The following is an 18,490-nucleotide window of genomic DNA, read 5'->3' on the forward strand; positions in this document are numbered from 1 at the left end:
TGAATGTGTATGAGTGTGAGTGAATGTGTGAGAGTATGTATGAGTGTGTGTGAGTGTGTGTGAATGTGTGTGTGTATGCACGTGTGTGTGTGTGCACGTGTGTGTATGCATGTGAGTGTGTGTGAATGTGTGAGAGTATGTATGAGTGTATGTGACTGTGTGTATGCATGTGAGTGTGTGTGAATGTGTATGAGTGTGTATGTATATGTGTGTGTATATGCACGTGTGTGAGTGTGTGTGTAGACATGCTCACCACGGAATGCAAGTGGAGAGCAGAGGACAACTCTCAGGTGGATTCTTTCCTCCAGGCGTATCCCCAAGGTAACACTCAGGTCCGCAGGTGCCTTTACACACTGAAGCATCCCAAAGACCTCTTGCCTGTCATTTTTGACGTCAGGTTCAGCCTTGGTGTCACACATACGCATATGCACATGTGCTGTGCACACCCTTCCACCACTATCTGTATTGTAAAACATTCTTCCTGTTGAGAATCCCACTGAGGGCGGGGTTTGGGGGTGGGGCGGCAGCTGGCACTGCCAGGGTTCCTGAGGTAAAACCAAGTACTGGACAGGAGGAGATGGGAGAGGTGTTGAAGAGAACGGGAGTGTATAATTACACTGAGAGTGTGTAATGTGACTTCAGCAACTGAAGACAGGCCTGGGAAAATGCTCTGTGGTAGACATGGCCTTGTGTGCGATTTCATTAGACGTAAGAAGTCAGGCCACAGAGCACCACCCTGCTGTGCTAACTGTATTCACTGGCATAGCCACCATTCACAGCATCCCAGACATGCCTGGCTCCTTCCTGCTTCTCTCTGGCCACATTTCTATTCTTTCTGACCAATAATTGATTCTCAGAAGAAGATGAGAGGCAGGGAGGGCAAGAGATGCCTCCTGGGGCTGAAGGGTAAGTATATTCTGTATCCTTCACCTTCTACGCTTCAAAATTCTGGTCAGCTTATTCTGCTGAGAGAGACCACCCCGTGCAACCACCACAGGGTGTCTGTCCCTCAGCAGGAGGACCAAGCTCATCTTTCTACTGAGGCAAAAACAGTCCCGGAACACAAAGGATGCTGCACATCCTGTCTCTCTGGGGGATTTAATCACAGACATTAAGGGGAGTTGTTCCCTTCGAAGTGTGTCTTTGCCTCACTGCTTATGGAGAAGATGGGCATAGAATTAATCCTTCCACAAACAGGGTGGAAGCCGTTCCCTGCTGGCACACAGAGGGGGTGAGATAAACGGTCGCCCACACCGTTTACACAACCACCATTCACTGACCCATGAAGGCTGTCGGCAGAGTTCTTTGTTTCCTGAGTTTTGGAGTTTCTTGGGAAGCTAAATTCCAATTTAAATATTCCTGGGAGGGATGATTAGAAATTGAAACATTATAATTATTTTCTAGCTCACTTTCCTCTTTAAAAGGAGAGAAAGAAAATCAGATGACTAAGGCAGAGAAGACAGAATTGAAGGGTCTGCAGATTGATGAGAACTCCTAGGAGGAGTCTAGAGAGAGGCTGGGGACATGGAAGGCAGACCTGGCCTGCCTCATACTTTACCTGGAGCAGGAGGTCCAAGTGTGAAGCTGCAACACTCCCTGGGACCCAGTTAGACTTGCACATGCTAGGACAGCATACCAGATTCAATTAATCAGAAACTGTTTTAATAAGCCCTAAAGGTGACTGATCTGTGGCTTATAGCCTGACTGCTGACTTGTTCTATAGTCTTTGGTTCTTTAAGAGGGATCCATGAGAAGCCACTGTGGGATGTAGCTAGGAGACTATCCGGCAAACTCGTAGCCCCTGTGACAATGAGATGGTAGCACACAGTAGGGCTGCCCTTGGTCAAATGGGAAAAATCTTGGGAGTGAAGTTGGGTGATGTCTTAGGGTTTTACTGCTGTGAACAGACACCATGACCAAGGCAACTCTTATAAATGACAACATTTAATTGGAGCTGGCTTACAGTTCAGAAGTTCAGTTCATTATCATCAAGGCAGGACCATGGCAGCATCCAGGCACACATGGGGCTGGAGGAACTGAGAGTTTCACCTCTTGTTCCAAAGGTAGCTAGGAGAAGACTGGCTTCCAAGCAGCTAGGGTGAGGGTCTTAAAGCTCACGCCCACAGTGTCACACTTTCTCCAACAGGGCCACACCTCCAAATAGTGCCACTCCCTGGGCCAAGCGTATTCAGACTACCACAGGTGAATTGCTGATCAAATTCCCCAAGGCAGCCATGTGGGTGTGGGCATCTGAGATGCTCAACTAGACTGGGCTGAGGGCGAAGACAGAAGCTTGCTAAAGAATGTAAAGCCGTAGAGGTGTTCAAAGCCACCGGCTCCCTTTCCTCAGCATTATCTCCCTCTAGGTCAACCTGCTAGATGCATCTCTTAGACCAGGGATCTGAAACCTGAAGTGAACATTTGTATGGTGGCCATTTCTCTGCAGCACCCTTCTCTGGAATGCTGTGTTTTGTGTTTGCTTCCATTAGAAGGTCTATCGACAGCATTCTTCACCATTCAGTCCCTGAGACTGCAGGGCAATGCCCACTCTAGTGCACTAGTTACTTTTCTCGTCACTGTAATAAGATACCTGACGAAAGCGATTTAAAGAATGGAAGATTTATTTTGGCTCATGATTCAGAGGGTTTTGGGTCCATCATGGTGAGAAAAGAGTGGTAGCTAGGGTGATTCCATCCTTAGTGGTGAGGATCACACAGTGTGGCTTGTCACATCTCGGTGGGTCAGGAAGCATTGAAGCATTGTACCTGGGACAGGCATGGGATCAGGCTGTGACCTTCAAAGTCATCTCTTAAAATTCCACAGCCGCTCAAAACAACTTCTCTAGCTGGGACCAAATGTCTAAACACATGGCCGAAGGGAGCATCTTACCTTCAAGTCACAACACCCAGTAAGCAATCAATACATTCTTTAAAGAAAATGAGTCTTAAATTCATTCCAAACTTAAACTATGCTCTGTGTTCTATCTACGTTGATATTAATACAAAAATGATTTTTCCTTAAAAGTCAGCTTTCGAAAAGCATAGCCTTCAGATCCTCGCACAGACCGTAGGTCGGGGCTCTTCCACACAATAAGCTTCAGTTAGGATCAAGCAACCAGGAAGAGAGAGAAAGCGGCCTTAAGCCAGGGGTGGAAATGACTCTTGTCTCTCTGTGTCTCTGCCACACGGGTGCTTCTGTGAGATGCAAGTACAGCGAAGTTATAGACAAGTGTCAAAACAATGTCAGAGAACTTGTCTGCCCAGAGCATGGTATACAGTACGAGCCCAGCAGGGACTATATGATCCCTCTTAGCATCCAACTCCAGTGCGATCACAATAAGCAAGGTATTCTGGGACAGCCCCTGCCCAGCAGAGCTGCCCTTTGCCTCGGAAGCTAGCCTTAGGTGCTCTTTCATTACTGCTTGATACAATGTGCTCCTAGAAGTCCCCAGCTGAGAGAGGGTCTGATGCATAAGCAATACAGAATTGGCTTCCACTGATTTTTGAGATATTAAATTATATTTCAGGCTTTATGGATGAAAGTCATCCTGAAACGTATTGGCACCATTTTTATACTAGAACTTGAATACTGAGCTTCTTTGTATACCCTCCTGTGGGTGTGCAGAATCAAATGCAGCCATGGCCAGCACCATACTTATCTGTGACATGGTGAGAGGATGCAGACAAGAGACAAAAGGAGTAGAATCATGGATTGATTTTAATCACAGATGATAAAGGGCATTAAATTATTCCTTGAGTAATAATTATTCCTAGAGAAAGCCCAGCACTTAAGAGCACTGGCTGCTGTTCCGGAGGACCCGGGTTTGATTCTCAGCACCCATGTGGCAGTGGCTCACAACTGTCTGTAACTCCAGTCTCAGGGGACCCAACACTCTTTTCTGGCCTCTGTGAGCAGTGCATACACCTGGTATGCAGATATTCATGCAGGCAAAACACCCATATACATAAAATTAAAGAAATATCAATAGTTTTAAAAGATATATTTTTAAAAATCTCTTTCTAGTCATGGTGGCACACACCTTTAATCCCAGCACTTGGGATTCAGAGGTAGACGGACCTCTGAGTTCAAAGCCAGACTGGTCTACATAAGGAGTTTCAGACCAGATAGGGCTGCATAGTGAGATCCTGTCTTTAAAAAAAAAGTTCCTAAATATCTTTTTTCATAGCAGCAGAATGGGGGCAGGGGGTCGAGGGGTGTCTCGGATTCAAATCATGTTTCCATTAGGCACATCAACTCTACTGTGAGTAGAACAATTCTGGTTACTTCATGTTTAAAGTGTGTGTGTGTGTGTGTGTGTGTGTGTGTGTGTGTGAAGGTACACATGGTAGGAGGTGTGTGAATGTGCACATCTGTGCATACATGCAAGCCACAGTGTCCTGCTCTCTTACTTCCTTGAGACAGGGTGTGACACTGAGCCTAGATCTAGGCTGGAGACAGGAAGCCCAGTAATCACATCTCTGCCCCTGAAGGCTCTGGGGTTCCAAGTGTATGAGAGATCACATGCAGCTTCTTATGTGGGATTTGAACTCAGGTCCCCATTCCTGAATTCCCCACTTATGACCAAATTCTTGACCAAGGCAGGAGTAAAGAACCTTTACTGAGCAATTACTTGATACTTAGTACTATCTTTGCTACTATAAGGTAATAAGACTGAAGGCCCTAAGGACTTTTGCCAGCCTCACACCCACCCACCTTGGGTCAAGGCTAGACAAAATTGCATTCTCTACCCACACGATCGTGAGTAAAAAATTCTTGGAATGTACTGACAGTTACCTGACCCTCTGGAAAGTCCCAGGTAGAGTTCAAATGCATGCATGCTTGCTAGCCAATAGATTTAAAGGTCAATATGCTTAGCCAATAAGTTTAAACCTTGCTGATGTAACCTGTGCTCCTAAAAAGTATAAAAACTGCTTGTAATAGCTATAAAGGGTTGCCTTCTAGTCACCCCCCTGAGGGAATGATTGAGGATTGACCCTGACATGCCGGAAAATAAACCTCTTGCTTTTGCATCCATCTGAGTCTCGGTGTCTCACTCGGGGCATCTGGAAGTAAGTACCACTGACCGAGGGTCAGGGCCTTACAATATAGAGCAAACACAAAGTTATCTTATGCATCACATGATGCTATTGGCAATTATGATATTTCCATTTTTTAGTACCTGTCTATAAACACTTGTAATTCTCATAACAGGCTTATACAATAGATTTCTATGTTAATCCTCTTAGGGTTGCTGATCACAGAACTATTGGGAGTTGGTCTGATCCTTTTATGTATTCAAATGCTAAATCCTGGCCCCCAAAATCTGGTTGCAAGCACATTCTCAGGTACACCAAATGATCTTGTCTAAATTTTGTTTGCCAATCCTCTCTGACTGGTTACGTAAAAGTGGCTACAGCCAATTACTGGGTAGAATAGAGGTGGGCAGGCTCCCAGATAGGGACCATGAAAGAGCAGGAGAAAGAGGAGAGGAGAAGGAGGAGAAGGAGAAAGAAAGACAGAGAGAACAGAAGGTCTCCATTAGAGGTGATAAACCAGGAGCACTTGCCTGAGTGAAATGTCCCCTGAGGACAGACTGATGGAGCAGAAAAAACCCAGGCAAGACTCAGACAGCAAGTACTTGGGGAGTACAGCTGGGGAATTAACAGTCTAGCATATAGAGAAATAGATTAGGGATAATTCGCCCAGTGCTGATTTAAAATTCCATAGGATTTTGCCTTGATTACTGGGGGACTGGCTGGGTCATTTTAATAACTAATAGAGTTATAAATAATATTTTAAAATACCATTTACACAGAGCTCCAACTCAAACAAGCTTAAGAAAAATAAGGAGAATTGGTATGCATAAATAAAAACAGTGGCAGTTGCCTTCAGGCTATCCAGGTTCAGACAATGTCAGAGATCTCGTTTCCTTCATTTCTTCTACATTAACTCTCTTGTGTGTTCTTTCCAGGTGATGGCCCCAGGAGCTCTGGCTTCCTGAGCCTTATGTTTTCAAGTTTAGAATAGGTAGCCCCGTACTAACCCAATACCCACATTTGCCCTCTTTAAAAACCTATTCCATATCTGCTCAAATCTCCCACTTGGCTGCTTTCTTCTCCCTGCTCTCTGCCTGGAAGTTCCACCTGTGTACTTCCTGCTTTTGCTATTAGCTGTCAGCTTTTTATTACAACCAATCAGCAGCAAGACAGGTGAAGACTCCCTGACCGTCAAGTTTTTTGGCCAGGTGTGGAAGAACAAACATTTACAAGTAGAAAACCTAGTGGTGAGCCGTAGAAACGACAGTCTCAACAATGGCAATACAGAGACACACCATCATACAAAGCAAGGACAGTCACCCCATCAGAGGCAGGGTGCATCTTTTATGAGGGCAAAGAAGGAGAGCAATTCAAAAATCTCACCGGGTGCAGGATGAAACGAGACTCGTAAGGATTAGGTAACTATTCACGGCAGAGGACCGGTTAGGGGCAGAACTGAACGAAATTTAAACTATTTGCCTCCAAGCAAATAAACTAAATAAATAAGAGTAAAAATAAATAATAAAACTATTTTTAAATTAAATAAATAAAAACAAATAAATGAAATAAAGTAAATAAAACAAACAAATGTGGAGTTTCTGAGGGGAGAGTGGGCAGGGATAATTCACATACCATACAATTAGCCATTTGAAAGTGCACATTTCAGAGCTGGAGATGTAGCTCAGTGGGTAGGGTGCTTGCCTAGCATGCGCAAAGCCCAGGGTTCAATACCCAGCATTGTATAAACAAATGCAGTGATGCTCATCCGGAACAACCCTCAGGAGGCAAAGCAAGGAGCATCAGAAGTTTCAAGGGCACTCTTGTTTACATAGCAAGTTTAAGACCAACCAAGGACTCATAAGGCCAGGTCTCAAAAAATAAAATAACATGAAAAAACGTACAGTTCAGTGAAATAGCCCCTTAGCCTTTATCTGAGCAATTCTCAACTTTGGCATGTCAGTACTCACTTTCAAAGTATGTGGTAGTGGGGCTGGAGAGATGGCTCAGTAGTTAAGGGGCTATACTGTTCTTCCAGAGGATCCAAGCTGGGTTCCCAGCACACATCAGGCAGCTGTGAGTTACCTACAAATCCAGCCCCTTCGCTGGCCTCTTCAGGCATATGATACATCAGCATATATGTAATAAAAATGAAAACTAAACTATAAAAATTTTTTAAAAAACAAAATATATCATAAGCAACTTGTGTTTCCAAGGTTACTGAGTGATTTTCTTTCATTTTTATTGTAAATTGACAGTGCCTTTGTTTTGGTTTTACTGCTGTGAACAGACATCATGACCAAGGCAACTCTTATAAGGACGACATTTAATTGGGGCTGGCTTACAGGTTCAGAGATTCAGTCCATTATCATCAAGGCGGGAGCATGGCAGCATCCAGGCAGATATGGGGCTGGAGGAGCTGAGAGTTCTACATCTTCATCCAAAGGCAAACAGGAGAAGACTGACTTCCATGGAGCTAGGATGAGGGTCTTAAAGCACACACCCACAGTGACACACTTACTCCAACAAGGACATACCTCCTAATTGTCCCACCCCCTGGGTCAGGCATATACAAATCATCACAGACAGTCTACATTTGTGGAATTTGTAGAATTCAAAGTAGTGTAATGACTTGTAAAAAGTAGTGTGATATAACAAAGTCAAGTGAATTAACACCTGTGTATTGGTCTTTTATTTTGCTGTGATAAAATACCCTGGCAAAAAATAATTTAAGGGAAGAAAGGCTTTATTTTAGCTCACAATTCCACAGTATAGGAAGACATAACAGGGAAGTCGCAGCAGAAGCTTAAATGAATTGGTCACATTACATTCTCAGTCAAGACCAGAGCACAGTGGAGTAAATTCATACATGCTTAGCACCAGTTCATTTTCCCCACTTTCATACAGTTCATAATACCCTTTCTAGGGAATGTTACCACCCACAGTGGACAGGTCTTCCCACCTCAATTAACACAGTCAAAATAATAGCAAGCCTGTGGGCCCACTTTAGATAATCAATCGAAGCTCTTCCCAGGTGACTCTAAATAATGTCAAGGTAACAATTAAAACTAGCCACCCCAACACCTTGTACCTCAAATACTCCCCCTTAGTTAGAAATCAGAATTAATAAATGAATACCCCTTCAATCTCTGTTCTTCTTTTCTTACAGCTGGGTGAGCTCTCTCAGGGGTGGCCGAGTCTTGAGTAAGAGGGTGTTGTCACTTATTTGAGTGTTTCTGAGAGAAAATGGTGGCACATGTTTCAGCTTGCCAGAAAGCTATGCCTGTTGCATGACAAAGTAGACACACACCCCAAGAGAGATATGGGGTGTGGTAGTTTGAATGAAAATGGCCCCCATAGATCCACAGGGAGTGGCATTATTAGATGTTGGAGTGGGTGTGGCTTATTGGGGGAAGCACGTCACTAAGAAGTGGGCTTTGAGGTCTCAGAGGCCCAAATAAAGCCAAGTGGCTCAAAGTTCCCTTCCTGCTGCCTTCTGATTGGGATGTAGAACTCTCAGCTCCTCTCCAGCACCATGCATACCGCTAGATTTCCTGCCACAACATAACAGACTAAATCTCTGATCCACAAGCCAGTCCAAATGGTGCTGTGGCTTCCCAGCTATGTCTTCCTATACTGTGGAATTGTGAGCTAAAATAAAGCCTTTCTTCCCTTAAATTATTTTTGCCAGGGTACTTTATCACAGCAAAATAAAAGAAGACCGATACACATGTATTATATAGCTTTGTTATATCACACTGCTTTTTACAAATCATTACACTACTTTGAATTCTACAAATTCACACAGATGTAGACTGTGATGATTTGTACATGCTTGGCCCAGTCTTTTCCTTCCTAAGAGTTGCTGTGGTCATGGTGTCTTCTCACAGCAATAGAAACCCTAACTGAGACATGAAGTATTCTATGGAAATTAGTAAAAATGACACATCTGTTTATCAACACCACAGATCCTAAGACAAAATGCAAATCAGTGCTGAGTATCACTCCCAGTGATGAGGAAGCAGCGCTGGAAAGAGATCTCCTGCCTAAGATGGCAGGCCTTGTGAAACCTTGAAATTAGCATAAAAGGACATATAAAACTTAGTCAAAGAAAATTAGGGTTGAGTCTCTAGCACTTTAGGGGGGAAATGTAGAGAGCTTCCCTGGGCACAATTCCTAGAACCGCAACTTGAGGGTATACGTGTGAAAAGTCACAAACTTCTAGACAAATAATACAAAACAAATAAATGGAGCCTTTGTTTAGGAAACTTGGCGTGGCAATCACATGCTTGATTTGAGATACAGAGGCTCAGGCCATTAGGGGGGAAGTGGTGGCTCTGCTCACACCATTAAGGAAAACCTGAGCAAACTAGATTTGGGGGAAGTAGGGTGTTGAGGTCAGCAATGGGTCTGGAAATCACCTTACACACTAGCAGTTTGGATACCTGGGTCAGAGCAGGAACAGCCTCAGACCCACTGAACTCTCTTCTCCACTGAGCATGAGAAGACTCAGGGGTAAAGTTATGGGCTCCAGTGAGGGTGGACTGTTAGTCTTCCTCTGTGGGGCAATATAAGTTACAGGAAAAGAAATATGTTGTTGTTCAAGTCAGGTAGCACCTTTCTGGAAGGCAGCTGTTCCAGCCAGTGCAGAGGACACAGCTCATCCAAAATCATGGCCGAGAAGACTGGGATGACACAGGGCGAGCAAAGGTGAAGGCCAAGCAATGCAGACAGCGAGCTGTGACCACAGTCCCAGGCTACAGCTGGGCCTCTGACTGAACTTCCAGATGAAAAGCAAAGCAGGTGTAAACAGGCAGCAGCTGCTCAGTCTCTCCTCACGGGAGTCACAGGAAAGCTGCTAATGCTCCAGGATAGCAAACAAGATCCTGTGGAGAGAAGGCTCCAGCAAGGTCAGTGCTTTCCTGTGGGAAGATTATGACTTCTGACAGGAAACGGGGCTCTCTGACAGGCTCTTGACACTAAAAGCATTTCTGATTTAGATAGATAGATAGATAGATAGATAGATAGATAGATAGATAGAAAAAAAAAGAGTAGTGATTTTTTTTTTCCGGGCAGTGACTTTCAAGAGAGTACTGTCTTCTGACAAAATATTGCATAGTTATTTTTGACAAGATTTTGGCGGAAATGTGGGTTTCTGTTAAGACAGGCAAAGGCAGAAACACAACAAACTGGAGAAAAACCGAAAAGAGAGGAACAAACACCCACTGGGTAGTGGGTTCTTGGATGGTAGGCGGCTCATCGGTTCTAAGACTGGAGTATCCAGGAGAGGTTCCCACCCAGCGTCATGGGTGTCTAGCCTAGTAATTGTTGGAGGGGGTCTAGATGGGCTGGGGCATACATGTATTTATACAGATATGACTGTAAGAGACTGGGCAACCATCCAGAGACTTGTAGGAAGGAGAGAAGGAAGCCCGGTCCTTCCGCAATGCGTTTGTATTCATTCAGGAAATTCTAATGGAAACTTTTGTCCTCTCAATTCACAAAACGTTCCTAGAGGGGAGGCAACAAAGAATAAAGAGATGTCTTTAAATCAGTATCCCCAGCATTATCTTGTAACCAGGCCGTAGCACGCTAGAGGCAAGTCAGTCCTGGGGTAGAAGAAAGCTATTGAAGAGTGTGAGTAGTATTAATAACCCTCTGATAGAAACAGTAGGCTGGCCAAACCCCAATCCACGGGAGCAGTGGTCCTGTGTGCCCCAGATTCAATCATCCACACACCTGAGAGGGATCGGTTTACAGTCTGCTTTTGTGGCAGGGTAAAGCTGACAATAAGCAAGAGCCCAGCAGACCGCCACAGAACAAGAAGAGTCTCCCTACGGAGCTCTCATCCACCCTCTTCCCAGGCACCACCCCCACCACGTGACTGGATCGATTCCTGCAGGCACTGGGAAAATGTTAGTTGTGCGGGTCCCCAGAACAGCTGTATGTTCGGAGCCAGCCTGAACCAGGAGCTGCAGGCTTGTACTTTGAACCGGATGCGCAGCCCTGCACACGGGCCTCCTGCAGACAGCAGTGCATGCTGCCACCTTCATCTCTCTTTAGGAGTCTCCACGGCTTGCTTCCTACAGACCCAGGAACATGATCTTTCTAGCTGCCACCACCCAGCCTCTCTTCTGAGGATGCTTGCAACCTCTGGTTCTCTCTCTTTTATTTGTATGTGTTTTGCCTGCATGTATGTATGTGTGTCGTGTTTATGCAGTGCCCTCATTGGATCGGAAGCCATCAGATCCCCTGGAACTGGAGTTACAGATGGTTTGAGGGTGTTGAGAACTGAACCTAGGTCCAATTCGAGAACACATGCTGTTAACCACTGAGCCATCTCTCCAGTGCCAGGAATTCCTCTCTTAATGAATGGCCCTGACTGAACCTCAAGCCATCTAATGGTTGCCAATACTAAGTAGGAAGTCATCACAGTGATAATAAACATTACAGATAAACAGATTACTGATTTTTTTTTTTATCTCAAAAAGAGTGTGTTTCTTAAGAGCTTGGGGGCTTTTCTCAGGACAGCTTACATGGCTAATGCGATCTCTTCTTAAGACCTGCTGTTGCAGGTCCTCTGGGGGAGTCCATTTCTGCATCTGTATCTGAGGAAGTGATTGAAGTCCCTTGGGTCCTCAGCAGTGATCCTTAATTTTTCTCTAGAGCAAGGCTTCTCTACAACTTCCCAGGAAAAGTCTAGACATGAACCAGGAGGCCGTTTAGACCTCAGGCTCCTCCCCTTTCTGAGAAGACTCACAAGGTCTTAATGTAACCATATGTAAAATGGGGATAACATGCCCTGCCTGACTACTGAGGCAGTTAAATGAGATACATATAAGCACAGTGGTCCCTTGAGCTCTATGGAGTTTGGTCCCAGGAGTCTTGACAAGGGACAAAATCTGCAGATGTTCAACTTCTTCAGTAAGCAGACTTTGTACATATCTATACATGTGCTCCCATGTGTGTTATTTTTAATTTATTTTTAAAATTTTATGTGTGTGAACGCTTTGCCTGCATGTACATCCGTGCCTGGTGCCCTTGGAACTTGAGTTACAGATGGTTGTGAGCCGCCGTGTGGGTTTTGGGAATGGAGTCCAGGTCCTGAAAGAGCAGCCAGTGCTCTTAACTGCTGAGTCACCTCTGCAGTTCCCTATATAGCTAGTAAATCATCTCTAGAAAACACACACACACACACACACACACACACACACACATACACACGGCCTATATATGTCTACTACAGATGCGATTTTTTTTTTCAGAGTTCTTTGAACCACAGTTGGTTGAATATGAACATTTACAGCCCATGGATACAGGGGGCTTATTTATCTCAGGCAATAAATAGGTCTATGAACTTGGAAGAGCAGTGCCCAAGGCAGTCTGCCACCACAAAGGCTCCGGGTGAATGCAGCAGCTGAGTGGAGGCTGGGCTGACGTGCTGCTTCCCAAGCCCTGTCTAGCACCTGGGTGGGGCTTCTCTGCAGAGCAGTTTCATCTCCTGTACACAAAGGCACCAGGAGGCTGAGTTAGCTGCTGAGAGTCTATGCCAGTGCCCAGCCTGCTCTGCCTGGGACAGAAAGATTAACACTATGTATGCACATGGGGTGCACCTCCTTCCCCACAGTGAGGCCAGGCTCTCCTCTTCTGCTTATCATTAGACACCTTGCTGAAGTGGAACCCATCCTGAGTCTTTCCCATCTGGGGCTCCCTGGGTGGGCTAGCCTGTCTAAACATTGGTTCTGATACCTACTTTTCCACAGCAGGTCTTGTTGGGACGTTCTGTAAAGCATCATATGCAGACTTACTACCTTCGTGTCCCAGGACCCTCAATCCCCAAAGAGGTTCCTCTAATACTACAGACAAAGCCAAGCAGGAAAGAAAAATGTCGGGAGTCCTGCTATCCTTCGGCGGTGACGTTCATTGTGAAGAGGCTTCCTCATTGGTCCGCTTGGAGCTGGTCCTTTTCCACCTCCATTTCAGTCTTGTATACAGAGATGCAAGCAGGAGTGTGTCTCTGGGAGCGAGTCAGGGTGTTGCCCTTTGACTCTGATCTCTCACTGCACCCAAGGACAAGCAGTCCACACTGACTGAATACAAGCGCTCACAGAAACCAGAGCCAGACAGAAGCAGGGCTAGGCAAGTGCTTGCAAAACCAGATTTTCTTCTTCCAAAGGCTAGAAAACACCAGGCTGGAACAAGCTGGAAGAGGAAGTTGGGTCGAAACAGAGTGTGTAAAAACTCCTGAGTAACTCAGTGTGTCTTCCTGCTCTCCAACAGCCCTGGGGCCCAGAGACCTGGACCAGAAAGTAGTCACCTTGGACGTGAGCAGAGGTGAAGCCAGGAAGGGAAACCTTACCTCTAAACAGAAGCAAGTATAAAAGTCTCTCCAATTTGAGGCAAGAGGGACTCTACACTGCTGAAGGCAGACCAGAGTGTGCATGCTCTCCTCAGATGAAGGCAGTCTGTGGGAAGAGTCCTTTTGAAAAAGCTAGACCTCTTCTGAAAACAGACAGACAAACAAACAAACCAAAAAAGCCTGAGCCTGCCTGCACAGAAACGAATTGAGTTTCCCAAGTGACTAAAATACCTTTTTACATTAATTTTAGGAAGAAGAGGTAAATAATAAAGAATCAAAAAGCAAACCAAGGATTTAAAGTAACAACAACAACATTTTGTTTGGGTGTCAGAGTGATGGCTCAGCAGTCGAGAGCACTTGCTACTCTTGCAAAAGACCTGGGTTGGATTTCCAGTACCCATGTGGTGGTTTACAATTGTCTGTGACTCCATCTCCCGGGAATCCAATATCCTCTCTTTGGCCTCCTCAGTCTCTTGCATGCCTGTGGTGTACATACATACACTCAAATCCACATACATACACATAAAAGAAAAAAATCATTAATACAACAAAGTTTCTACAGCTTCCAGAGACTCCTCTGGAGCCCACAGTGGGCAGCTCAGAGCATGCCTATTTTGTAAGTGACACTTTTGCCCCTGGAGCAATTGATACTCGGAGAGTGACTGTTTACTAGGTCATTATGATGGTTAGTTGGTTCTTTTTTAAAACAAGACAAACAAGCAAAACAATATCAGAGTTCATTGTCAAAAGAAGTCAGGACTGGAACTCAAGCTGGGCAGAAACATGGAGGCAGGAGCTGATGCAGAGGCCATGGAAAGATGCTACTTACTGGCTTGCTCCCCATGGCTTGCTCAGCCTGCTTTCTTAGAGAAGCCAGGACCACCAGCCCAGAGGGGACACTATCCACAATGGGCTGGACCTTTCTCATCCATCACTATTTAAGATGCCCTACAGTCTTGCCTACAGCCTGATCTACTGGAGGCATTTTCTCACCTGGGGCTCCCTCCTCTTTGATGGTTCTATCTTGTGTCAAGTTGACATAAAACTAGGCAGCATAAGATTGAATCCAGAGTTTCAGGCATGTCAGGCAAGGAATCTGACAACCTAGCTGCAGCTGGTCATAGTTAAATGAGCTTGAGGCGATTTAGAATTGCCTTGGAGACAAACTCTGGGTCTGTCTGTTAGGGGTTCTGCAGTGGGATGACCCATTCTGAATGTGGGTGACGCTGTCCCAAGTACTAAGATCTTGGACTGAAAAACAAGGCAAGCTCAACACCAGCATTCCTCTCTCCTCTTCCGCTGGCCACACTCCTGCTGCCGTGCTGCCCCACCGTACCAGGAAAGACAGCTGAGCGAAGGGGTCTGCTCTCCCAACCATCCACATCCCTTCTTAGTATTACAGTAAAACGGAGCTTGACTGTGTTCCACAACTGACCACAAGCTCCTTAGATGGATTTTTCAAGAGTCCTAAATCCTTTGGGCAAAAGGTGATACATCTCCCCCCTTATGCACTCATCTAGGGAATGGGTCATCTTAACGGTTCTTACCTGGGTGGGATTGGGGCATTCTAGCTCCAAAGAATATTTGTAATGCCTGGGGACATTTTTGACTGTTGTAAATAGAATGGGGTAGAGAATAGGATGCTATTGGTGTCTAGAGGGTAAAGGTCAAAGGTCAATATCCAATAACATACAACACATCCCCCAATGGCAAAGAATTATCTAACATCCCATCGGTGTTTATGTTAGGTATTACAGAAAGAGGAGTGTAGTCTGGTAAGTGCAAGAAGGGCGGCTCACGTGCCTCAGGCCACGCTCACAGGCCTGCTCTGTCGACCATCATTTGGGGCTGGTTATCAGCTTAGCAATCTCTCAAGATGGTTACAGAGTCTGAAGCCAGCATGACTAGAGGTAATAAAATACATCATTGACCAGGATGCCTGGCTGCTCTATGCAGACAAGAAGCACCACTGAGCCTAGAAAACCAGTAGTTGAGTGAATCACATGCTGCCCTGTGCACCCAAGTGGATCAGGAGCGGAGGACAGTACAAGCCTAGTGTCCACTGGGTGGAGGTCCTCCTCAGGCTTCCCCTGGAAACCAAGTTTCCTTATGGCCAGCTGTGTTTCTTTGGCTATGTCAGGGTTATCAGTTATGTATGTCTTCAGCCTGGGGCCAGAGTTCACCTAAAATGGTTTCACTCCTTGGCCCTCGTTCCTTTATAAGTTTGCCCTTTATAGTGTGCAGGTGATCTGAGTGCAAGGGTTATTCTGAGAGACAGAGTAGCCTGTGGGGATCTAGAGCAGTGGTTCTCAACCTGTGGGCTGCGACCCCTTTGGCAACCCTATATCTCCAAACTATTTACACTACAGTTTGTAACAGTAGAAAAATCGCAGTTAATGAAGTAGCAATGGAAATAAGTTTATGGTTGGGGTCACCACAACATGCGGGACCTGATTAAAGGGTCTCAGCATTAGGAAGGTTGAGAGCCACTGGTCTATAGGTTGAATGAGTAACATGACTTACTCTATCTCTAGTCTTTCTCAGGTAACACTATGATGTAACAGTTAGTAGAATATACATAATGTAAAGAATGGTCATAATTCAGATAGCTTTTTGTCAGTCTGAACTTTCCCAGCGATTAGACACTAAAAGTACAAATAGCATCACATAGGAATAGAGCTGGGGACTGTTTGAGGCTGCAAAGGGGGAGTTCTATCGGAAGCTGTTAAGAACCACTGATAGTTTCCATATTAGCTCTTGAGCTGGAAGGCACAGCACTCCAGAGTTGCTGACGCTCCTCCGTGGAATGTCCTTGTTCACTCTGCACCCACGGACCCGCTGCAGGGACAGTCTTTGCCCTTGCCATCTGGCTGCCTTGGAATCTCTAGAACATTTTCATATCCCTCTTCTCTCTGGCAAACACTTCTACCTTCCAGTGAGTACTGTAGGGAAGGGAGATCACTTTTACTGTATGGGTAAAGGCAGGGCTAGGAGAGCTGACTTAAACTCCAGGGCCTGGGCCCCATCCTGTGACTATGGACCCAGGGCTCCTTCCACTCGCCTTGCTTTGGTAATGGACCCCGCAGGAGATCTCTGAGACGCTGAATATCAAACTCTCACGGAAACGAGTGAATGAAGTCGTCAAGCAGTAGGTAACTAATAAACTAGTCATTGTATATATTCCCAAGTCCCAGTGCACTCGTGAGAATCTCACAGAGGTACAATATAGAAAGTAATGAACAAGTTCATGCTCAGTTGCCATAGAAACCTATGCTTATCTTAGGGTTCATATTCTGTACAAAAATTCCAAAAATTCCCCCCTGAGGATCTTAGATTTCTAAATCTGAAAAGTAAAACACGCTAAATCAGATTAGATGTTTCTAGGTAATTTTACCTTTGATATTAGTATACATCTATAAGTTGGATGTCTGCAGCATCCAAGAAAGAAGAACCTTCTAGAATAAGTTAGTGGTTTCATTACCTTGTTTTGAGAGATGCCCACGCACTCACTCTCTCACTCCACGTTGATTGAGTATAGGACATCGTGCTGGGCTTATAAACAAGACAAAACCACACTGGAACAGTTCCATATAGCTGCCCTTTATAAGAGAAGGAAGTCATTATGGCAGCCTCACCACACAAGCTTAAAGCCACCTTTGATGACACCATCAAGGGCTCTTCTGTCGGAATGTAAAACTCGCAGAATACTAGGATGTCCTGGTAGTGAGTCAGAAAGTCTCTGAATTCTGAACAGGCCCTCTGATGCCCACGGTGCTGAATGAAAGCTAATAGGGGAACACTCCGCCTTTAGGCCTTTGTGGTCAAAATCTAAAAGCTCATTTTAGAAACTTCCAAACAAGCTTCAGTGCAACTATCTCAAGGACAAAAAAAAGTCAGATCTCATCTAGACTCTAGCACTAGTCACATTCACTAAGGAATAGTCTTCCTTCCAGTTAAAAAAAGAAAAAAGAAAAAAAGTTGTGGTACATACCGTATCTGAGCAGTGGAATCCATATCTGAGAGCAGATTTAATCAAAGGGTAACAACGTATCATTTGCAAGGGAGACACGAAGTTGATGTGGGGAGTGGAAATTGAGAAAACATTTCTAGGCGGATTTTCTGACATTCCCTGCTGGACTGAAGAGGACAATATTAGTTGCAGGAAATTACAAAAGTCTGTGGCACGGAGGAGCCGATGGCTCGCTTAATGTCTGTGTGGAAGGGTCTGCTAAGAGGCAAACAGAATCTACCTGACAGAGGAAGTGATGTCTTCATCTGCTGGGCCTGGCTGCTGGTGCCTCGCCCTGATCAAAGGCATCAAGATGCCAAAGACACTGCCCCTGCTTTGGAGTCAGTTATATTTCCTCTGGCGGAGACTCAGCCAAGTATCTAGACAGTTCTAGCCAACTTGGGCAGGTCCCCAGGGGAGTTGGTATCTGACGGCACTTGGAGGTTGCTCACACCCAGCCTAGGGGGATAGGGGACAGGGCTGGCTGCACTGCTGCCTGGACACAGATAGGAGTCTCTGGGCAGTGCCTTTGAAGACTATTGTTTTACGTGTGGTTCTGGAGATTTGCCACAAAAGAAAAAAAAAAAAGACAGAAGCATAGGGGTGTGTAATAAGAAATCCTCCTGAGAGGAAACAATGTCTTTACCTTCATCTGGCACCCCATCACATTTAGACTGAGGACAGGGGCAGACAGGAGGCTGTGGGGCTTCAGCGCCTACCCCAGGTCTGCACAGGTTGTTAGGGGATCTCCAGGGACATCCACTCTTCCCATTAGCAGCAAGCTGGGCCAGAGCAGGCACCGCAGCTGCACTACTGTTGTCTCTATTGGATTACAAAGCCGAGTAATTGCCATTTAAGATTCAAGTAATGGCAAGGGCATTCATCTGCGCTTTCGTTCATCTGTACAGCAATTAATTTGTTCCTAAGTTAACAATAAAAATGGTTATGTGATCTAATAAAGTAGAAATGACTGCAGGAAAAAAAAATGTCTGTTCCACCCTGCTGGTCAGGCCGAATCACTCCGTGTCTGTCATGCTGTTGTGTGTCTCTCTGAGATGGTTATTTTCAGGCAGGAAGAGGGGAACTGGG

The sequence above is a fragment of the Grammomys surdaster genome, unplaced genomic scaffold, assembly GCF_004785775.1.
Source record: "Grammomys surdaster isolate TR1022 unplaced genomic scaffold, NIH_TR_1.0 125956, whole genome shotgun sequence".
NCBI classification, from domain to species: Eukaryota; Metazoa; Chordata; class Mammalia; order Rodentia; family Muridae; genus Grammomys; species Grammomys surdaster.